Source organism: Gossypium arboreum, chromosome 8 (assembly GCF_025698485.1).
Source record: "Gossypium arboreum isolate Shixiya-1 chromosome 8, ASM2569848v2, whole genome shotgun sequence".
NCBI classification, from domain to species: domain Eukaryota; kingdom Viridiplantae; phylum Streptophyta; class Magnoliopsida; order Malvales; family Malvaceae; genus Gossypium; species Gossypium arboreum.
Window position 1 is genome coordinate 30,328,923 of NC_069077.1, and position 25,088 is coordinate 30,354,010.

Genomic DNA, 25,088 nt, shown 5'->3' on the forward strand with positions numbered 1-25,088 from the left:
TACGAGTTAAAGAATTCAACTTCCTGTAATCTATGTAGACTTTCCACCCATTTTGGACCCGAGTGGGAATCATCTCACTTGACAAATTTTCAATTATGATCACGTCAGTTTTTGTCTGCACTACATAGACTGGGCTGACCCAATTGCTGTCAGAAATGGGATAGGTCATCCCAACATCAAGTAACCTTTGAACTTCTTTCCTTACCACTTCCATCATAAGTGGATTGAGACGCCTTAATGTTGGCTATCGTCCATCCAATCACCTCTTTATAATCTCTAAGTACTTGTACCAAATTTTCTTATTCTATCTTTGAGAGTTTACTTGAGATTATTATCTATAAGGTATTTCCATCACCGAGAAAAGCGTACTTCAAATGGTCTGGAAGTGGTTTGAGTTCCAGTTTGAGGCCTGCAAAAAAATGGTAAAAACGTAGTTTGTGAAGGAGACAATTCAAAAGTTTTACCTGAATTTTTCCGTAATTGCGATGCCTCCATATGAGCCATAGTTCCGCGAGTAGACTCTTCGATATTTATCCACTACTCTAGTTCTTCTATGGCATCAAAGTCTAGACTTCTGCAAAGAACAGTTCATAATTCATATTCGTCATGATATTCCAAATGTAATTCAGTTAAAGGCTTAATTATATCAACATTAGAAACATTAGTAATTGGGCTAGGACGGTTCATGGCCTCATAAACATTAAATTTCACCACTTCTCCAACGAACTCCATAGTGAGTATCCCACTTTGTATGTCACTTTTCATTTGCATGATACTCAAAAATGGTCTCTCGAGTAGTATATCGAAAGAATTGGCCAAGTTATCATCCCCATGTTGACGATGTATAAGTCTATAGGAAAAATTAGTTCGTTTACCTTAACAAAAACATCTGTAGGAAAAATTAGTTCGTTTACCATAACTAAAACATCCTCTAGCACTCCCTCCAGATGCACTACAGATCTATCTACAAGCTGAATGATTACACCTATTTCTTTCAAAGGACTCGTGTTAAGTAGTTTATAAATGGACATAAGCATAACATTAATCGATGCACCTAGGTCACATATGGATTTTTTAACACCGACACTACCTATTTTGCAAGATATGGAAAACATAAATTGGTTGTTACATTTGGGCGATATTTTCTTTTGTAGAATGGCAGAGACATTTTCTTTGACACTTCCCATTTCATTTCCCAAGAGCTTCCTCTTAGTTGTAAATAATTCTTTTAAGAATTTTGCATATCGTGGAATCTACTTAATCGCATCAAGAAGAGGAATGTGATTTCTACCTTTCGGAAGGTGTCGAGGATCTCCTTCTTTTCTTACTCCTTCTTGCATTGGAAAAGTCTTTTAGAAAATGGAGGTGGTATTGTAAATGGTTTTTTTGGTATTGACTGAATTGGAGTCTCTGAGTTAAGTTCCTTCTTGTCTCGACCAAAGTCACGGGCAAGACTCATGCCAGGTATGGGTTCCAAAACCTTTCCACTCCTCAATATCATAGCACTTGCATTGTGTCGAGGATTAGATTTAGTTTGGGATGGCAGCTTACCCTGGGACTCAAAATGGCTAATCGCGAGCACAAGCTTGCTCAGTTGCTTTCTAACTCCTACAAATGCATGTCAATTTTTTATTGATACTTTTCAGTACTGTTTGGTAGCCTTTTTACTATGGCTTTCAAAGACGACTTTGAGGGTGGTAATTGTTGATTTGGGGAAAGTCTTTATTGGTAAGGTTGATTGAATCGAGGATTCGGCCTATAACTTAGATTGGGTGATCTTTCCACCCCACATTTTATGTGTTCGAGTAGGGATCATATAGAAAGTTTTCGACAACATTTACTTGTTTTGTCGAGTTTTCATATAAAATCTGGCATGAGTCCATCGGGTGGTCTAGCATAGCGTAAATTTCGCACAATCGTGTTGGGCCTATTTTACCTGTAAGCAAATTTTGAACAACATTATCAGCTTATCAATTTTATCTTCTAGAGACAAAGAACTTAACCCATGAACTCGTCTCGTGTGTTCTGTAGTTGGTCGGAATTGTTGAGAGTTCGTAGCCATTGTCGAAATTAACTTTCGTGCTCTCTGAGGAGTCATACTAACAAGTGCCCCTCCACTTACAACATCTATCATTTTCATTTCCATCGGGAGTAACCCCTCATAGATATTTTGGAAGAGTGACTGTTTAGTCAGTCCATGTTGTGGGCATCTTGCATAGAACTTTTTGTGTAATAGCCCGGTTTTAGCTAAAACGGAATAGTGGTTTTGAAATCACAAATTCAAGGTTAAAAAATTTATTTTAATATTATTTTTGATGTTTCTGGCATGAAATTAAATATGTTTGAAAATTTCGTGAGCTAATTTTATCGTTTAATAGCTCAATTTGAGAAAAATGACTTAATCGCGTAAAATGCAAAAGTAGCATGCTATAAGTTAAAAGTGCTTAATTGCTATGGCTTATTAAATTTGAGGTTTTTATGATGTAATTAGTCTATTGATAAGGTTAATAGACATTAATGACCTTATAATATGTGAATTATGCATTTATTTTACTAAGGATAAATATGTAATTTGGTAATTAAGTTAATAAAAATTAAAACAAAACAAATGATGTTCATTTTGTTCATCTTCTTGATTGAAAATAGAAAAAATAATAGGGTTTTTAATGCTTTAACCATTCGGCACTTGTGTGGCTTGATTGAGGTACGTTTTGAGCTCGATTTTTGATGATTTTTATGTTTTTGTGATTGTTGTTTTGAGTACTAGCTAGCCCGTGCTTTAATTTTTGAAATTTTTGATGATTTTGTTAAATTCTATTGATGAATGCTTGAGTTCTTGAATATTTGATGATGGAAAATGAGTATTTGTTGATAGATTGACATGTTTTGTAAAGTGATTTTTAGTGAAATTGCATAAAAGGGACTAATTTGTGAAAAGATGAAAATGTGCAGTTAAATGTGTGAAATAAATGAAAATATTGGCTGCTATGAAGCTATAAAAAATCTGGATAGCATGGGTTAAATTGAATTTTGTGAATTTTGTGTAATTATGAAATAGGGACTAAATTGAATAAATGTGAAACTTTAGGGGCTAAAGTGTAAAATTACCCAAATAGGTATTTTTGGGTGAAATTGAATGTATAGGTGATTAAATGAGTTAATTTTGAATTCATATAAATCCTGAAAGAAAGAAATCAAATTTAGATCGGGGGATATCAAAAGTTGTCGAATAGTCGATCTGATTCGTCAATTCATAGTATGAGGTAAGTTCGTATGTGGTAATTTCATTATATATGCATGTTAAATGCTTTGATATCGCATAAACTATGATTACGAGATTATGGATAGTATTAAATAGTGGAAAGGACTCTACGAATGCATTTGATGATAGAATCGAGAGGTGTAAAAGCTCGGTTAAACCTTAGAAATAGTTATGATGCTAATGACATGCCATTAGGTTAGGGTGTTGGCTTTGGGCCATGATATCGGCACTTCGGGTGTGAATGATACCTTGATTTGGCTACAGGCCATGGTATAGGTATTCAGAGAGGAGTTACCTTAATTTGGCTACGGGTCATGGTATAAGTACTCCGGGATAAGTTACCTTAATTTGGCTGATGGCCATGGTATAGGTAATTATCGATTGAGATCTTGAGTATCTGACTACTATTCCCAATAGCTCAACGGGTAATGAATGATGTATTTGAGAAAGATGTTAGTACGAGGTAGTACAGGTACGTACGAAACCGAACCTATTCGAATATTACATTGAGAAAGTTTAATGAGATTATATTGGATCATGTTTAAAGACATGCGACAGGTTTGTAATTAATGTGATTTTGATTTGGTAGTGTGAAAATGGTTGAATTACATTTATTTGATGAATTGAGTTAATCCCTTATGAGCTTACCAAGCTATGAAGCTTACTGTGTGTTATTTGTCTATGTTTTATAGATTATCGAAGCTAGCTTGGACTAGGGGATCGTCGGGAAACGTCATCATACTATCAATCATCTTATTGGTATTTTTTGGAAGCTTTGTATATATGCTATATGACATATATAGGCTAGTGTCATATTGGTATGTTTTGAGTTATGATTTTAGCCATATGACTTGGCTTGTAAATGTTGGTGTGTTTAGCCGTTTAAGTTGGCTTGAATTGTGTTTGGTAAGAAATATATATGTGATGTATATAATGCCTTATATGTTGGCTTTTTTTAGTATGGTTATGAGTTGGCTATTTTGGATAGTTGTAAGTTGGTGTATTGATGCTTGAGGAATGATATTATGGTGTGTTTTGTGACATGAAATATATGATAGATGATGAGTTAATGCTTTTGGAACTTATGTGTAACACCCCAAACCCAGCCCGGACGTTATGGCCGGATCTGGCGCATCACATTGAAGTGTTTTAGCAAAAACCTTGTTTTCATTGAAAACCCTTCCTTGAAAAAAAATATATATGAAACCTTAAGAAACTTATTAAACTCTCTTTTCAATCACAAAAGCCTGTTTATAACATATGATTTTATGAAAACCTGTCATTTTAAAATTTAGTTGCGGAAACGTAATATAAAAAAAAACTAAGGTTTAGAAAATCAATGTTCAACTTCTCGTAATTACAATGCATAAAATAATAATCCAAATAATAACAAAAAGGAAGCCTTATTACATTCCGGTCTGAAAAATACTTAATAAAAGAAAGAACTTATATGCTTTTAAAAGAGAAACAAGTTCAAGTTGTCTTGCTAGCTGGCCACCCGGAGTCCCTCCAAACATCGAACCTTCTACGGAGCATCACTTGAAAATAAAATAAAAGAGGGGGTGAGTTTTCGTAAACTCAGTGTGTACACCCTCGATGAGAAATAAACATTCAAAGAAAAATCATCAAACATGCAATGTAATCCCATCCAAATTATCCATTCGTTACACACCAGCTCCATCCCCTGTCACACCACGTGAGGATATAAATATTGACCCACCCAGTCCACACACCAATTGTAGCCCGGTTGCGGAACTACCTTCATTTACATATTAGGCTTTAAAAGCTATCGGTGGATCCATGATTGTCAGGCAACCATGCGATCCTCATATACTTCCTCCGTTCCGTAGTTCCCACCCCATATGCAACCTAAGCAGAACATCATATGTATGCATGTCACATCCATAAAACGTACATTCAACACCTAGGGGTATTCTGGTCATTTTCGCCTTTAAGGGCATTTCGGTAATTTTCCCTTAATTATGGTTTTCACTTACCTTGACCCGTTAAAAAGTCCCACGAGCTAAGATGAACGAATGCTATGTACCTGGTAGGATTCCAGAGAAGAGGAGGTGGGTCATTAAGACCGCTTAAGTACCAAGCTCTCCCTAGATCCAGTCCTAGACATGCATATACCTGTTGCCACACCTTAACCCTTTAACTTGTCCATGGTCGTAATATATTAATTAAGTCTTATGTAGTTATCATATACTAGGCCCAAAACCCCTTGCAACGCCCAAACAAATTCACATACCTGTATCTGGCACATTAAGCCCAATCATATTCATATGGCCCATTAGGCCCAAATCACCTGAATATGGCCCATTAGGCCCAAATCACATTTATATGGCCTATTAGGCCCAGTCACATTCATATTCATGCTCACATAAAAATTCCTATAACATAGAATCAATATTCAGTTTTTGCCTATTATGGGCCTAACAGCCCATTGGGCCCATTTAGCCCATTCTGGCCCGTATGGCCAAATCACAACCCAAGTGCACGGAATCACCCGTGGGTCTTAGGAAACCTATTGGTCTCCCCCTTAGTGTTCGCACACTCGCAAGACTACCGTAGCCAAACTTTTGGCTTTTCGGCATTTTAACTTTTTGGCATTTTGACATTTCGGCTTTTGCAGATCCATAGTGTGTGTGCAGTGTATGTACACACCTGGTAAGCAAGCGTGCTATGATTCCCTTAGTCACCTACCTACAAACGATATCACCCTTCAATTAATCGCATGCTTAATACATATCTTTACTAAAACCGAAACCTCACTTTAACCTTACCTTGCCCGATAAATATAACAGCCCCTTCTTAAATCACTAACCACGATCAACTCCTAGATCTGCACCAATCTTAACTATTAAAACTAGAATAATAGGTGACTCGTATCCAACCCAAGTCCCCTTAACTTAACTATGAACATTCGGCCACCTTAGTCAATGGGAGAGGAATACTTACCAAAACCGCAAACACCTAAAGAGTAATTTCGGCAGAGAGCTAAGATCTAAGATCCGATACTAATTCCCTACCAAAGTTGATTAGAAAGAGTGAGGAAAGAGCAGCGTAATAGATTCTTGGCAAAACTAATTGGAAGAACAAACATTTACACTAGATTCGATTGAAGAGTATTTGGCCCTTGGAAGATTAAACTTTTCGGCTTTTAAACTTAGTATGGTGAATAAGGTTTATTTGGTACAGATTAAAGAAGAAGAGTAGAAGACGGAATAGAAAATTGGCACAAGAAAAGAAAGAAAGAAGAAAAGGTTTTTGGCTTTTTGGATATTGAAAAGAAAAGAGTTTCCGGTAGCAAGGTGAAAAAGATTTCGACATTAGCCTGGCAACCTTGCATTCGGCACCTATTTATAGCCCCTATAGTCGAATTTCCCATGCCAAATTCCCCATTCGACTCCACCTCTTCTTCACTCCCCATCTCCTAGTTTTTCTCCCTGAACTCCTTAATCTATTTCCTAAATTTTCTCTTCTGAACCCTCCCCTTAGAGTCCATCTTCATGCCGCTTCCAATCTTCTATAAGGCTAAAATTAAACTCCCAAAAATACTAAGCTAGGATTTGAACCTCTGATCTCCTTGCTATCCATTAACGCCACCTTCCTACACCCTAAGTGGCGTCACTTAGCCACTCATCCATAAGGCTTTTTGATGTCATTTTCCCCTATCTTTATTTAAAAGCCCAACTACTGCCAACTCTAATTCTTTTAATAATTTAATTAAAATTCCTCCACCATAAAACTCGAACCCAAAACTTCTCCAACATACCTAGACACTTCAAATTCCTTAAACCCTTAAAGCCAACATGTCATTTGTCATTTTCTTGCTCACTTAAAAATTTTATGAGACCCAAAGCCCAAAGCCCAATTCATCTAGGCCCAAAATTTGGGGCGTTACATTATGTATGTTTCGATAACTTTGGCTTGATGATTTGGTATGTTTTGAATATGGAAATTGAGTAATTGGAATCGTTGAATATAGATGACATGATATGTGTATAAATTGGCATGTTTTGGTTGCTTATATGAGTTGAAATAATACCAATTTGGTTACTTTGCGTGCATGAATAAAGGGTGGAAAATTGGCTGTACAAATGGCCTATTTTTGTCCACACTGGTAGAGACACGGGCGTGTGTCTCCGCCATGTACGACACACGGTCATGATGTACGATCATGTGTCCCCTAGGATACCTTTCAAATTAAAGTCAGTATATCTTACAGGTTTGGCACGGCCTAGACACACAAGTGTGTCTAATGGTCGTGTGTGGCAGACGACTGACACATGGGCGTGTGGCTGGCCGTGTGACCCAAGTCAGTAACCTCTCCAATTTTCCCACGGCCATTTCACACGAGCATGTCTCCAGCCGTGTGGTGCAAGTCAGTATGTATGCCCTATTTTCACACGGCCTGTAACATGGGCGTGTCTGGTAGCCGTGTGAGGCACACAGCCTTTTCACATGGGCGTGTGATCCTTAAATGTTTGAAAATTTTCTAAGTCTCCCAAAGTTTGTAAATGTTATCGGTTTAGTCCCGAACCACTTCTAAGCATGTTTTAAGGTCTCGTATGACCTTATAATGGACAAAGTGATTGAGATGAATGGATTTTAATTATGATTGTAAAGATGTATGATTTATGTTGTGGTTGATCGGTAATGCCTCGTAACCCTATTCTGGTGATGGATACGGGTTAGGGGTATTACATTTTGTATCGCTCCTATTAATCGTAGAGCGGTTCAGTCTCCTTTTGATAGATTCCTACAATGTTCCTTTTTAGTTCAGCTGCTTGAGCTACTGGAAAGAATTTTTGAAGAAATAAATGAGACTTGTCAGACCATGTATTGAAAGATCCCAGAGGTAAATAAAATAGTCATTCTCTAGCAGAGTCGACTAATGAGAAAGGAAAAGCACGTAGTTTAATTTGATCCCCAGTTACTACTCAGGGCTTTATGGTTGTGAAGACCATATAGAATTCTTTGAAATGAGTGTGCGAATTTTCATTTTGTAATCCGTGAAAGGTGGGAAATAAGATGAATTAAACTCGATTTCAACTCGAACGGCGTTCCTCTTGCCAAATAAGTTATACATAGGGACTATTGTTCATCTGGGGTTGCTATGAGTTGGAGTATAGTTTGATCTGCCATCTCGTCTGGTTCATTGAATGAGAAAATATCCTTGGTGTAAGACATGATTTTGAACTCAGGATATGGTCGTTTATTGTATCAAATGGCTTCACTTCGCAATTTTGGAGACAAATTTTCTATTTCTGGTTCAAACTGTAGAATTCTCGATTTTGATCTGGTCATAAGGGAAACAAAAAAAAGTTAGAAAAATATTTCCAATCCTTAGCAAAGGTGCCAAAATTTGATGGGCGTCGAAACTTCCAAATAAAATAATTCCTACGATAAAATAACTCTAAACTGTAGTAAAGAGTAGTAAGGTCGTTTCTACAGGGATTGAATATTATGATCAACTTTAATGTTTTTCTTGTGAACAAAAATTTTGTCGAACCGATAATCGTGACAATAGTCGTGCCTCGACTCCAAACGACCAGCTAAAATATAAATTAGGGAAGTTTCAAAATGACTAGAAATTAAATAAATAAAATAGAAAAGTTAAATATTAAATAAATCAAAAATTAAATTAAATTGGGAAATAAATTCAAATTTTGTAGACCGAGTTATAAAGCTTTAGCGTTGGACTAAGTGGATTTCATTTTTTGAATTGATCCTTGAAAATTAGTTTTCTGCCCCAAACAATAAGCTAGTTATAGCAGTTAAGAATGTCTCCTCTCGTAGTTGATCCCGGTATGCCCTGCAAACTAACCCTTACCGATTGTCTAACTGCGATGCACATGGTTCCAATTCAAGACCTTGGCAGCCTTGCGTTCTGAAGAACCCAAGTCGGATTAACGACTTTTGAATCTTTTATTTTACGGGCTTTTGATGCATCGGATTCTGAATCTTTCACTTTACGGGCTTTTGAAGCAAAGAATCAATTTAAAACAAAAATAAAAAATTGATTCAAAGAAGAAAAGGATCAATTTAAAACAACAAAAAAATCGATTCAAAGAACTAAAGAAACGATTTAAAACAACAATAATGAATTGATTCAAAGAAGCAAATAATTTGTTTAAAACAACAAACAATCGATTAAAAGAAGAAAAGAATCGATTTAAAATAACAAACAATCCATTTAGCAAAAAAATATTTATAATCCAGTAAGTAAATAACTCATGATATTTGTTTTACTTTTAAATACAATTTAGTTGGATCTAAATTATTTTATCATTATTATGTTTTCAGTTATGTTCACGTTTTAGGAACACAACTTTATATGTCCTAAACCTTTTCAAGATACAAGGACTCGTGATAATTCATGATGTAAAAATTCCATCGTCATGAAATTCCTTCTTTAAATACACATGAGTATATTTCCTCAAAGCTTATATACTAATTATTGTACTTGCGATTGATCAAAGAAAAATTTGGTGTCATTCAGGTCCATTTGGAAAATTTGGTCTTAGAAGAGAATGTCGAAGAATATGTCTGACGTCATCCATTTTTGGGATGACACAAAAGGGGAGGAAGAATATAGATGTTCTTGTTTATATTTATAAACATTTTCTTTGATTCAAACAACAAAAAATTGATTTAAGTATTTTAATTGATTTAAACTTTTTGGGATCTCTGACTATCTTTCTTCTGATATTAACTCGATTTAAATATTTTAGAACTGAGTTAAAATTCCTCTATTGAAAATTGGTTTTCTTTCAGTCCCTTTAGACTTGTTTGAAAGGCTAAATGAGTAAATTTGGGCCTAAACATTCAAGGTTTTGCTCAAATCAGGACCAAAAGAAAAAATTTCTACATTTCAAACAATAATGAATCAATTAAATAAGCAAAGAATAGATTTAAAACAACAATAATGAATCGATTCAAAGAAGCAAAGAATCTATTTAAAACAACAATAATGAATTGGTTTAAAGATGTAACACCCCGAACCCGAGACCATCGCCGGTGTCGGACACGAGGGGTTAGCAAGCCAAGTTCACTTGTTTTGCCCATCCATTGGACATTTCCAGTCAGGCTGGAAAAACTGCGTCACTGTCGCCTTAAAAATCATATCTCGAGTTTCAAAACTCGGAAACTGGTTTCGTAAATTTTCCCTGAATTTAGACTCATATATCCATCCATGGATTTATTTCTAGAATTTTTGGTAGGGCCAATTGGTACAGTTTATTAGTTAAAGTCACCCATGTTACAGGGATCAACTGCTCTGACCTTCGCGCCGTATAACTTGAATATCTCTCTGTACAGGGCTTTAATGCTGGTGCCGTTTGTTTCTAATGAAACTAGACTCAAAATGGAATCTGTACATATAAGGTATGTCTCCTAATTCTTTCTGGATAATTTATAGTAAATTTTTAAAGTTGCGACAGGGAACCCAGAAACCGTTCTGGCCCTGTCTCACAATAGCTTTAATATCTCTTAACATGTAACTCCTATGACCATTTCGTTTCTTCCATATGAAAATAGAATCATCAATGTTAATTTACATAGCTGATTCACTATTTAATACCATTCCTACAAATTTTGGTGATTTTTCACATTCACGTTACTGCAGCTGGCAGCATCTGTTTTTTAGGTAGGTCTTACCTATTTTGTAGTCTCCATGAACCAACTAGTCTTGCCTTACATAGGTCCATATATGATCATTTTAACCATGCCAATGGCTGATCATGTGACCAACATTCCCATTTCCAATTCATAGTCACATCATGACACCATATATATATATACAAACCGCAAATAGTTTAAGTTGATACTTCACTATTACGAGCCATTTTCGCATGGCCGTACACATATACATCATAACATATTTAAACCAACAAGGGTAGTCCTATACATGCCATTTCAAGTTCAACCAAGAATTTATACCAAAATGGGGGCTTGATAGTGTGGATGACTTGACTTCAACGATCCCGAATCCGATTGCTATCGAGCGAAATCTAGAAAACGAGAGCCAAAGCGGCGGAGTAAGCATTTTTATGCTTAGTAAGTCTCAAGGAATATAATCAACTCTAATTACAGCAATACATTCACATAGTTAAATGCATCATTTCATTAATGCACATTCACATAATCATACTTACTTCACCATCCCAACTCTTATGTTCATACACAAATAACGGCTTCATTAAGGCCGATAACTCGTTCCATCATAGGAGCGGATATTCACACGCTTACTCCTAGCACGCATAAAGCACACACCGCACTTACCTTGTCATTGGGAAATTTCACAAGTGCATTAGCTGAAATTTTCCAGCAAGCTTATAATTTTCAAATCACATACCTTCGAGTTTAACCGGATGTCGCTAGTCGATCAATCGCCTTGGGACATAGCCCGGTTATGGTAACCCGCACCAAGGCCTACGGACTTAACCCGGATATCACGATTTGCACAAATGCCTTGGTCTTAGCCCGGATAGAATGACTCGCACGAATGCCTTGGGTCTTAGCCGGATGTAGCCACTAGCACAATTGCCTTGGTCTTAACCCGGTTATAATTTCCAGCATAATTGTCTTCGGGCTTAGCCCGGATATCATTCAATTTCTCATGCACACATACATCAATAATCATTGGACATACATATTTATTTTCGTTACTAAGGCTCAAACACAATTATAATCACTAACATAATCGCCTTGGGACTTAGCCCGGTATCATTCAATACTCATACACACATAAATCAATAATCAATACATCCATATTTCATTCCACATAATTCAAGTAAGGTCACTTCTTGAGGACTTACCTCGGATGTTGTCGAACGGCTTTTACGGCTATTCGATTACTTTTTCCTTCCCCTTGTCCAATTGTGGCCCTCTTAGCTCTTGAGCTAATTCAAACAAATTCAATTTATCAAAACCTCATTGTGATAGCTTATGGCCGAATATGACAAGGAATTTAAATGGTCATATGGCCACCCTTTAGCTTGAATACACAATGGTCATGCACATTTTATACTACATCAAGCAATTCAATACAATTTATTCGAGCATCAAGGAAAAGCTAAGGCCTTCAATAGGCTACCCAAGGCCGAATATACTTGTCCATGTTGAGGCCAATTATGCACTTAATACCACACAAAAACAGCATGCATTTTACTAGTTAATGCTTTGCATATTGTAGCTCAAAACTTACAATATAGTATCAAGCACTCATATGTGTGCTAGGCCGAATGTGCTTACAATTTCACAATTATTCTTCAACATCTTCTTCTTTAAACAAACTTATTCATCACTTCCTTCATAACCAAAACATCATGTGCAAACATATATATACATATATGAGCATGGCAATTTCAAGGTGTCCATAGCCATCCAAAACACAAATTTTAACTAACATGCAAGAAGCATGAACCATGCTCATGAATGCATCATGGCGAATATGACAATCATGCTCCTTTTCAACTTCAATCATGATAAAACAAAAGAAAGCTCAAAATCTTACTCAAGAGTAGACAATCCATCATTGCATGCATCATCATCAAGCTTCACACTTAGCATGCAATGGCTTTATCACCATAACAACTTTGGCCAAATACCATTTCCATGGCTTAACAAAGATTTGAGCCATGGCTAACATGCACATCAAGTTAGCAACCAAAACATGCATGAAACTCCTAACACAACCTCATACATACCTTAATCTTGATGCAAACTTAGCCAAATCTCCTTCTAGATCTCTTCCAAACCAAGCATGAAGCAAAATCCTCCTTCTTCCTTAGTTTTGGCTCAAAGAAAGGATGAACAAAATTTTTTCTTTCCTTCTCTACAACTCACGGCAATGGGGGGGATTACCACACTCACACACATTTTTTTCATTTTTATCACCCATACACCTTTGTTTATTATTTCACCCTAATGCACCAACAAAACATGTTTCATGACATGTTTAGCCCATCCTCCTTGTCATGGCCGCCACCACCTATAAAGGGGGAATTTGACATGCAAGTCCATTATTTTGCATGCATGCTTTAATTAGTCATCACACATTTCCTATCATACTTTCAAAGTTCATTACTAAGTCCTTTCTTGTGGAATTCACCCTTATAACACTAAATCAATCATCATAAAATGTCATACATGAGCACACACATATTATAGGCATCAAAATAAATTTTTAATTATTTTTATGCCTCGGTTTTGTGGTCCCGAGACCACCTTCCGACTAGGGTCAATTTTGGGCTGTCACAAAAGAAGGCAAGAATCTATTTAAAACAACAAACAATTGATTCAAAGAAGAAAAGAATCAATTTAAAACAACAAGCAATTGATTCAAAGAAGCAAAAATTTATTTAAAACAAAAAACAATTGATCAAAGAAGAAAAGAACTGATTTAAAACAACAAACAATCGATTTAGGAAAAAAAATATTTATAATCCAATAAGTAAATAACTCATGATATTTGCTTTCATCAATTGAAAAGCAAGACAATGAAGGAAGAAGTGGTTGTACAATCCCTAAAACCTTTATCAATTATTAGGGATGTGGTTATTTGCTTTCATCAATTAAAAAGCAAGACGATGAAGGAAGGAGTGGTTGTACAATCCCTAAAACCTTCATTAATAATTAGGGATGTGGTTGGGTCGGGTTTAACTTAGTCAGCCCAAATAAAAACTTGGCCCAAAGAGAAAACCCAATATAAGCAAATAAAAAGCTGACCCTCCAAATTTCTCGATGGCTTAGATTTTCCCGACAATAATTTTGAAAAGCAAGTTGAAAATTCATCTTTCCTAAATGAATCTTATGTTATATTCCTCCTCCTCCTCAAAACCCAATGTACAACATATATATATGTATGTAATTAATCTATTTTTTTTCAAGAAAATGGATGGGAAGGCTTGAACATTAAGAGGTGTACGATTTTCTTCGAGGGATTCTTCCACGGGTTCGAACACCTTGGGAAGGTGCTCCTACCAATTGCCAAAGTATAGGAGAGGAAAATCCAAGTCAAACGATGGAAGAAGTACCCGCAACTCTAGCTAGTAACTAATATTTCATCAACATCATTTATATAAGGATTGCCAGAACTTATCATTATTTTGTACATTATATATGTTGCTTCTTTTGATAGAGACTACTAAGAGAAAGCGAGAGCCTACAAAAATGAAAGATATATGAAATCTTCAACCTGAAACTCATATAGTAGTTGACACTAACCAATATGGCAAACCTATTGGGAAAGAAGTATCAAAATTGGTTGAATTCCTTAACACAATTGCAAGGATTAACTCTATCTATCCTTTGAATACCAAACATTGGAAACATCTTTCAAAATATGTGTTGGAAAATATATTGAGAATCATTCATGTATGTAGTGCATAATCATTTTCTAATTTAATGTATTATGATAGTTTTGCATAATTTGAAATTGCATGTAATGAGTAATTATTACATTAATTTGTTATATGCGCTGGAAAAGTTCTATCTTTAAGGTAAGGTGGAGGACTCTGACATCCTTTCACATGTTGAGAAACTATGTAAGGAGTTTAAATCGACTTTGAAGACTAGATGCTACAAAGATATGGTCCAAGAAGGTCGACCACTTGAAGAAATATGTGAAAACAATCCTCCCTACGTGTATGATGATCAATAGAAGTGGTTGGTGGAGCGATAGGGAAGACCAAAAGCTACAGTATACACTTTTATTAGACTAAATTTTTCATTTTTTCTACTTTCACTTACGGTATGATCAAAGTAGGGGTGCATATATGCATGATTTGTTGAATGAGCCACAATAAACTTAGCTTTCTTATTACTCTAATATTTTTTTCTCATTAATTTTAACAATAGGCATAATCAGAAAAGGTGAAAGAATCCCAAACAAAGGTGCACTATGCACACACTGCTAGTAACATAGGATATGTGGCCCTCAATTTGAAATTTGTAGGTATTACATATTAATCAATATGTAACCTATATTAATTGTTTCTCGATCATTGGTGAATATTATTAACAACTATTGTTTGGCTATATAATAGGCTGAGAAGGAAGGCTGTGAATGGTAGTGTTTGGAGCAGTTTAGATTCCAAAATTTGTGAAAAGATGGGAGTGACAAATTAAGTAGTGAGGCTACAAAAAATTTTCTGTAAGAAAAAATTTGTATTATTTATTTTGTTTTATTTTGATATCAGTTTTATTATTTTTCAAAATAGATTTCTCTAATGAAAGAGAAATGTAGGATGAAGCATGCAAGAGGGTTAAAGAATCTATGCCAACACTTGGGAGTTCTTCCTCGCCTCAAGATAATGTTGCATTGGAAAATGAGGTGTATACACAAGTGTTCGACCCTTACAAGTATGGAAGAGTGCTAGGATATGGATATGGGATGACCAAATCTAGGTTGCCTAGCTATGGTTTAGTGACCCGAGGTAGCCAATCTACACCATCTATTAACACATTTATTGAAGAGATGAGGGCTAAACATGTTGAAAAATAAAAATAATTCAAGTCGAACAAGTAGTTCAGGAGAAGGCTCTACTCGAGGAAGCAAAATCTCAATTTCATGTGGAGGTCGTAGAGCGAAACGCTCGTTTGATAGCTGAGGCAAAAGAAAGGTTTATGAAATTGACTAAAATTTGAGAGGCAAAGTGCATGGATATGATGGATGCTCGTGAGAAGAAGTATAAGGCTCTCCTTAATGAGTGTATGACGATGGGAATGTCAAGTAAGTGAAATACTTACTAATAGAACTAGATTGTCAATAAGTTTACTGGTGGTTTAATATAGGTTGATTGTTGTTATTTGGCTATTTGTTTGTGTTGTAACTGAATGTTAGTTTCTTATTTGATGTCTTTATTATTTGTTTAACTAACAATTAATGGATGTTGTGATAAAATTTGTTAATTTAGCTTCAATTTATGGTTCTTTGGCTATTACTGAAATATTTTTCTCATGCGTTCATGTTGTCTAACTCATATAAATAGAGAATTTACATTGTTATTTTTGCACTTGTTAATGTAGGTGAATTTTGACAAAAGGACCTGATGATGAGGCATTTAGTTCGGATAATGATGAATGAAGCCTACTGCATATTATGTGTGTATATATATGTTATAGTAGTTGATGGATGCATTGTCCCAGAATTTTTGATGTCATGGGAAACAAGTTGCCAACACATTCATTGAATGCAATTACCAAGTGATGTAATGGATAACAAGCTGACAGCAAGTTGCTAATGTGTTGATTACTTCTACTAGGATTTTGTATATAAACTAATAATTGCATTATTCAGTGGTAATTTTGTATTAATATGATCAGTTTATGTTAATTAACTGTTTAATTAATATTGTCTCAAACTTGTCCAAACCCAACACATACAAAGTTGCTCATACTTTTCCAAAATAGGCTATTCAAAATTTGGGAAAAAAAGTTGTAAAAAACATGGGACTTGAGCCAACTATGTAAGGTGTTGGTACAAACAAGGCCCATCCCAACCTTTTTAAGGTTACTTTAGACGAGTCTATCCCAACCTTTTTAAGGTTTGCATAGAATAGTCTATCCCAACCTTTTTTGAGTCGATTTTGATTGCGTCTAGTACAACCTTTACAAAGTCGATGTAGGCACAATCTAACCCGACGTCTTGATTGACCATGAATGAACAGTTCTTGTGTCAATATAAACATACACTAACCCGACTTTTATTAGGTTGACTTTGGTGGCACATGAGCCGACTCTTTAAAAGTCAACCCAAGTGCGATCGAACCTGACTATTTTTAAGTTGCCTTTGATGGGGGCATGAGCCAACTCTTTAAAAGTCGACATATCTGACCTTTTTTGGGTCACCTATTTCCTTTTATCCCAAAATTTTTTAAAGGTCATCCTTGACTAGGACTTTGCCAACCCTTCAATAAAGGTTCGCCAAAATTGAATTATGTTGACTCTTTTTCCAAATTATCGCGGTACCTATGCCAATGGTGCTAACAAAGAAGTTTGCAGAAGTGTTAAAAGAATCATCAAGAGGGCCTATGTAACGCCCTGAATTTAGGCTAGAAGTATTGGGCCTTTAGTATGGGTCCGTAAGGAGGTTGTATATAAGCATTTAATTGTACAAGGAAATGACACAATTAAATGTCTGCTTTAGTGGTTAATGGCCCTGAGAAGTGTTGGAGAAATCTTGGGTTCAAACACAGGCTTTAGCAAAATTTTGGTAATAAGTGAATAAAACCACAGGTGCTTAGATGAAGGCCTTTTAAATTATTGTGGTAAATAAATGACACAAGGAAGCTTGTGGTCTAGTGGTTGTGGCGTCATTAAGGTTGCAAAGGAGCCTGGGTTCAAGTCTTGGCTCTTGAAATTTATTTTGGTTTTTCTTTTAAAGGAACCTAGACTTTGGCCTATAGGCCTTATATTTAATTAAGGATAAAATATGACACAGAAAGAGCCTGTGGTGGAGTGGCAAGGTGGCGTGTTGTGTAACTATGAGGTCTAAGGTTCAAGTATTGGGATGCACAATGGAGTATTTATTTTATTGTTTGAGCTGTGTAGGAGGTGGAGTTGGATTGGAACTCTGTGGTTGAGGTGGTCATAAGAAAATAAGGAATTTGCCTAATGGTTGAAAGTAATCCCACATCAGGAAGCTAACATGGGAATTGGTGAGAAACTGGCTTTAAATAGAGCGAACCAGAGCGAACCAGATAAGTTGGTGAAAAAGAAAAAGGTGATTAAGACCCAATACAGGATGTGCCAAGGTTGGTGATCGTGGACTTCGACGCGTTCTCATAAATAAGTGTGTATTCATGACCTTCTTTGTTAAAAATTGGCAAAAGCTAAAAGCTGCCACGAGCGTTCTCGTGTGCTGGGGCTATTTTGGGCCTCGAAAGGCCCGTGGGCCCGCTTGTGTAAATCTAACTGTTAGGTGGGAAGTAGTTGGGGCTGATGGGCTATATGAATATGATTGGGCCTGATGGGCCATATGAATGTGATTGGGCCTGATAGGCCATGTGAACGAGATTGGGCCTAAAGGGGCCAAATGAATAAGTATGGATCTGTTAGTGTTTAGTAAAAGGGTTGTGGACCTAGTTTTTGGTAACTACTCAAGCATACATAAAACTTAAATAATTAATTAATCGCGACCGTGGAAGAGTCATAAGGTTAACGTGTGGCAATGGGTATATGCATGTTTAGGATTGGATCTAGGGAGAGCTTGGTACTTAAGCGGTCTTAATGACTCACCTCCTCTTCTCTGGAATCCTACTTGGTGCTTAGTATCTGTTCACTTTAGCCAACGAGGACTTGTTAATGGGCCAAGGTAAGTAATAAACCCATTATAAAAAGAAATTACTGAAATACGCTCGATTTGTAAAATTTTCGAAACACCCTCGATTTGTAAAATTACCAAAATGCCCTCGATTGTGAAATTATTGAAATACCCTCGATTTGTAAAATTACTGAAATATCGAAATACCCTCGATTGTGAAACTACTGAAATACCCTCGGTTTGTAAAACTACCGAAATACCCTCGATTGTGAAATTACTAAAATACCCTCGATTTGTAAAATTATCGAAATACCCCCGATTTGTGAAATTATTGAAACACCCTCGATTTGTAAAATTATCGAAATACTATCGATTTATAAAATTACCAAAATACCCTCGATTTGTAAAATTACCAAAACACCCCCGATTTGTAAAATTATCGAAATACCCTTGTAGTTAAAAGGACCGACATACCCCTATAGGGTAAAATGACTATTTTTCCCTTGAGGGTAAATGACCGACTTAGACTTCGAATTTGATTGATTTGATTATGAATGTATGACTGCGTTTTAATTGACTTGTCTTTGGTTGTATGATTGATATGCTCTTAATATATGTTTAAAAGACTGTTACTGAGTATGGCCATTCTGCATACACGTGTGATGATTGAGCATGACATACACGACATATTACATGGGTTGGGAATTATGGAATGGAGGAAGTATATGAGGATCGCATGGTTGCTTGACGACCGTGGATCCACTGATGGCTATTAAGCCTAATATTTGATTAGCAGCTTGCTGCAATGAAGGTAGTATCGCAACCGAGCTACCATTGATGTATATCGGATGGGTGGGTCAATATTTATATCCCCACATGATGTGTATCGGGGGACAGAGTTGGTGTGTAGCGGTTGGATTATTGGAGTGGGTTACACAACATTGCATGTATGATATTATTGTGATATTATTACGATGTGGGCTTCGGCCCAATTGAGGCTAATATGGCCTAAGGCCCAAAGGCCACCATTTTGAATAAGGCTCAGGCCCAGGCTGTTACTGTATGCATTGTTATTGATTTTAAGAATGGACTAGGCCCAATTGATTCTGATGAGGGCTGAGACCCAAGTGAAATTATACTGGGCTTTAGCCCACACCACACGTTGTTCTGTTACTATAATGGGCTCTGGCCCAGAAGGATTCTGAATTCTGTCGGTTTACTAACTATTTTAGTTTAGGAGGGGATTACACACTAAGTTTTTGTAAACTCACCCTGTTTACTAACTGTGCAGGTAATCCCCAGTGTTAGGTGGATCGGTGTCATAGAGGGACTCGAAGACGACCACACAACTGCACATGTTTTTCTATTTCATTTATTTAGTTAAGCACTTTGGTTTTTGATTTGGGTTGTATTAAGGCCTGTTTATTCTCTTAACTTTTTATTTGGGAAATTTATTTAGTATGCTTAATATCTGTTAGAAGTAGTACGCGGTTTTCCAAAACAACAATTGGTTTTCAAAATATCACGTTTCCGCAATTGTTTAAAATTAAGCTTCCGCAGCAAGTAAGGTTTTAAGGGAATTAACGTTTCACAAGTTTTAAAATTGCCAGAGGTTTTAAATAGTAAGAAGGGTTTTCAATGAGAACATGGTTTTCAAAAAACACTTCAATGTGACACGCCAGATTCGGGCCTAACTTCTAGGCCGGGTTTGGGGTGTTACAGCCTATGCCAACCTTTTTTGCGTCATCGTAAGTAAAAACATAAGTAAAAAAAAGTGTCAATGTAGGCCTATTTGGTTGTAGTCTTCAAGTCTTATAACATACCGGCATAGCAAACTCACCTTTGTACTTAAATATTTTGATCACCCACCTATAAATTCTCCCCCAAAGAACTTTGGTAGTAAACTAAGCAACAAACCAAATTGCACTCATAAAATATGTTCCTCAATAAACAAATAAGTGCTCTCAATATTCAATACAAAACCTAGGAAGTCTTCCAAATATATAAGAGCTTCGAGACTTGGCAACAGACTATATCAATTACAATCTAATCCCTTACTAACAAAAGCTAAAAAATAACAAATGCAATATAATAATAAAGACTAATATAAAATGGACTATTGGAGAAATATATATAATGTTATCCCAGTCCAATCTCTATAGTCTAAGGGATCTGATTGCTTGATCCGATCAAATATTCAAGATAAGTTGTTTTGATTAGATTGATCTTCATAGACTAGCTTTCATACTTCCACAAAATCAGCATTATTCGAAGTCAAAATATTTTTTTCCAAAATTATCAACTCCAAACATGGCAAGTTACTAAGATTGTTACAGTGTTAATTGTAGTGGCCACTATCATTGGCACTTTGCAAGCCACTTCAAAAACTTGCCTCAATAATCTTTTCTTTTAGCAATTTTTTGAACAAAACCAATTCAAATAAGGAAGCTCATCAATAGTAACAACAAATGCTCCCCCTTAATACATTTCCCTTAATCCATCAAACTTAATTTAAAACATAATTAAGCAAATTAACTATTAAGCAATAATCAAAATACTAGAATTATATCTAAGTAAGATGAGGATAAGAGTTTGTATATCAAAGTAACATTAACCATTCACCAATAAAGTTTATGAAGTTCATCATTACAAATATTTGTAAAGAAATAACAAAATAAACCAATCAAAATAATGTTTGTAATAACAAAAGAATTAAAAAAAGTCCTATCAGTAGGAGAAACATCTTTCATCTAGCTTTCAATCTCTTCTTCTTCTTTTTTTTTTTATGAAAAGAATTGCTAAAACATCACTATATGTGTCAAACTAATAATTCATTATATAGGGCAATTTCTCTATCTCGAATCTGTTGAATGTCCTTGAATTTTGAAAGTAGGAGAACAATTATATGGCTTTGAAATTCAAAGGAAGTAGTAAAATGCTCCACCATCCTATTGAACCTTTCAAGATTGCTCGCAGTACCTGCTCTAGTGGTCATTGTGGCGGAAATATTGTTGACCACTGTTATAGTCACAATGTCAGTTTAGCTTCTTCTTGTCTTTTAGTTGGATCAATTGAATCATGCTTTCCTTTGAGCCATTTGGGTGAGAATTTCAACACAACAACATTTCTTTCATAGTGCTTAATGGTTTGAACAAACTTTGGATTCTACTTAAGAAGCTAAAAAATTAGAGATAGGAATTTTAGTGGATGTTTCGCTTATACCTTTTTACCATACTTGGTAATCTAATCATACACAATCGAGCCAAGATCAAATTCCACCATCTCTTCCATATTCCTTATCAAGATTGGTGCTTTCTTACTGACCATATCCCTCTGGTTGTTTAAGATCCAATTCCTTGTTGCAATTGCAAGCAAGGAAACATAAATGAGATTAAGAGATAACGCATGAATAACACCCTTCATTGACCATATAAGGTGGATGTTATTTCAAATTCTCTTTCATTTCATGTATGACTCGAAGTGAAACCATCCCAATCAAGCCAAATCCTGAACTGGAGAGAATTCTTAGGCAAATCTGTTGATAAATGCAAAATATCCACCCTGGTAGCTAACTTAACTAGGGAAAATCCTCTGTTTGATTAACCACCAAAATTGAAAGCAAAGTTCTGAAGAGAGTTGTTGATGACTTAATAAGAGTGAACCCTGCGCGTATGCCTACTATCCACTTTAAATGCAGTCTGAGGCAGATGATCAATGCCAATAATTTTGAAATCAAGACAGTTACCATCTAGATAATCCAAAATAATTTACAATTTTGGGGCAATATGATGGAAGACTCGAATCAACATTTAAAGTGTGCCTTGAAACTCTATGATATGTTCAGTATAATAGAGTTACCAATGACACAATCCATCTTCAATTATTTCCCTTTTTGTTAACTGACAACGCATATGAATGGTTGAATTCATAAGAGCCTAGTTCTATCACAATGTGGGACAAACTAGCGAGGAAATTTTTATAAAAGTTTTTGCCCATTAGTCAAACCGTCCAATTGAGGCACAACATTGCCAACTTCAAGCAATTTGAAGGTGAAAATTTATATGAAGCATGGGAACATTTTAAATCATTGCTAAGAAAGTGCCCACATCATATAATGAAAGAACGGTTGCAATTACAAATATTCTACAATGGATTGGATGGTAGCTTAAGAGTTAAATTAGATGTTCATCCAGAGGGGCTTTCATGACAAATACTTACGAGTGAGCCTGTTAATTGATCGAAGACATGGCTATGTATACTTACATATGGCCTAATGAGCGCTTCTCATATAATTCGAAGTCATTGGAGGCTAAAGCATTCAAAAAGGATGATAAATATCAATAGATTTTAGAAAAACTACATCATCTCATGATCACCATTTAGTCATCCATGAATGATGTCACTTGAAACTACGTGCTATACTTAAAAACCAAATTGGAATAAGTGAATAATTTGGGCAATAGGGGCGAAAATCACTATTCAAACACCTAAAACCCTGGTTGGAGAGACCATTCGAATCTAAAATGCGGAGGCAATCTAGGTAGCAGGAGCCCAACTCTAAATTAACAAAATCCTCTATATCAACCTTCACATGTTCAACGATTTCAAGAAAGATCCACTGGTAGTGATCACTTGGGTTGTGGTCAACAATTGAATCGAATCGAAGGTAAGATGTAATAATGAGATCTAACATTCAACAGGTCAAGATTGAGTGCACCCAAACTTGTGTCAATGTGGCCGAATTAAAAGTAAAAATGCACAACATTGTAAGTGCATTGAATGATATGGGATGACAAATAGGTAAGGGAATTCCGAGTAATACGAAAAATAATCCCGGAAAGGACGAAATAGAACATATGGATTCAATTGCACTATGCTCAAGGTAGAATTTTGTAAACCCAAATCTGCCCATGCAAAAGGAGGATGACAAGATTGAGACAGTTGACGAAACCCTTGATGAGCCTAAATTTGAAGAACAAACAGAGAAATTACCTGAACCGGTAGCTGAACTAGAAATCACTCAACACTCGAAACTAGTGTCCAAGCACATACCATTTCCGTCAAGGTTAGAGGATAAACAACAAAGGGAAGAGGCAGAATTCGTAAGTTTCTTATATTTATTTAAATACCTTAATCTTAATTTGCCACTACTAGAGCTAATAGACAAGATACTAAAATATGCCAAATACCTATAAGAAATAATGTCTAAGCATAAGAAACTAAAGACAAGTGAGCAAATTAATATCGACACCTCTAGTAATGCGATCATTGCTCGAAAAATATTCCAAAAATTAAAAGATCCAGGTAGCTTTACAATTCCTGTAAAGATAGGGGACAAATATTTTAGCAAGGCTCTTTGCTATTTAGGGGCCAATATTAATCTGATGCCCTTATATATTTTATTTGAAACTTGGATTGGGGAAAAAAATGACAATCACACTGCAACTAGTCGATAGGTCTCTCGTACAATCCAAAGGTGCACTTGAAGATGTGTTGGTTAAAGTGAGGGGTTTTATTATCCCCATCGATTTTTTTGTCCTTTACTTTTAAGAGGACCAAAAAATTCTCATTGGGTTGGGTAGGCCATTTTTGGCCAAGTTTAGTTCGACCATCGATTCTTGTGAAAAACGAGTTGATTATTAAAATCAATGGTGAAGGAGAGGTGCTTAAACGTGGCCATATTTACCAAAATTAGGAATTATGAAATACATTAGGGGAGGATTGTTATGTAATTTCTAATATTACCCCTAACAATCTTGGTTGGAGGTATGGTCTTGATTCAATTTGTGTAGGAAAACATAGATCGAGGGAGCGTGACAAGTGGAAAGACCCCAAAGAGAAAGACATATTTTGGATAAACTATGACTATCAGCAACGGAATAAGAATTTGGTGGATTAACTTCACAAGCTATCAGATGAGTCCGATAGCCCCACCTAATTAACCATTGAAATTTTTAATCTGTGTTGTACATTAGTGTAAACTAATTTTTTTGTTTCCAAAATTTAAACTTCAATTAGTTTAGTAAATTTTAATTAGGATAGGATTTTGATTGTAAGAAGTGAGGGCAAGGTTAATGGGGACATATTTTGAATTAGGAATAAATGGAAGGGACTGGCACACCTAAAAACAAGAAGAATTTGAAAAAATAAAAGCCGTGCTGCTACACCGAACCTCTGTGGTGACATGAAACTCCAAACCTTTAGGATTTTCAAAATTAAGGTCATGTAGTGACATCATTTCTTAGTGCTGTGACACAACACTTCGAATCTAACAACCTTTCAAATTTCAAACCTGTGCCGCGACACCATACCTTGGTGTGACAATAAGACATTTTGAACCAAAAATAATTTGAAATTTTGGGTCTGTGTCACAACAATATGTTTCTATGTTGCGACACTAAACTTCGAACCTGAAATCTGGGTATTTGAAGTGTGGTGTCACGACACAAACACCCTGTGTGACGACACTGGAGTTGGGTTTACAATAATTGACTCATTTTTTGTGTAACCCTATTGGTCCCTATATGTAATATAACCTGTTTTAATCCT

At 35.8% G+C, this 25,088-nt stretch overlaps 1 non-coding gene across 1 annotated transcript; it reads right to left on the minus strand.

Annotated features, from left to right (window-relative positions):
- Positions 1 to 22,549: 22,549 nt before the first annotated feature.
- On the minus strand, positions 22,550 to 22,655 carry LOC128280364 (small nucleolar RNA R71). The gene has a single exon (XR_008270544.1). It is a non-coding gene; the product is annotated as a small nucleolar RNA R71 (small nucleolar RNA).
- Positions 22,656 to 25,088: the final 2,433 nt, after the last annotated feature.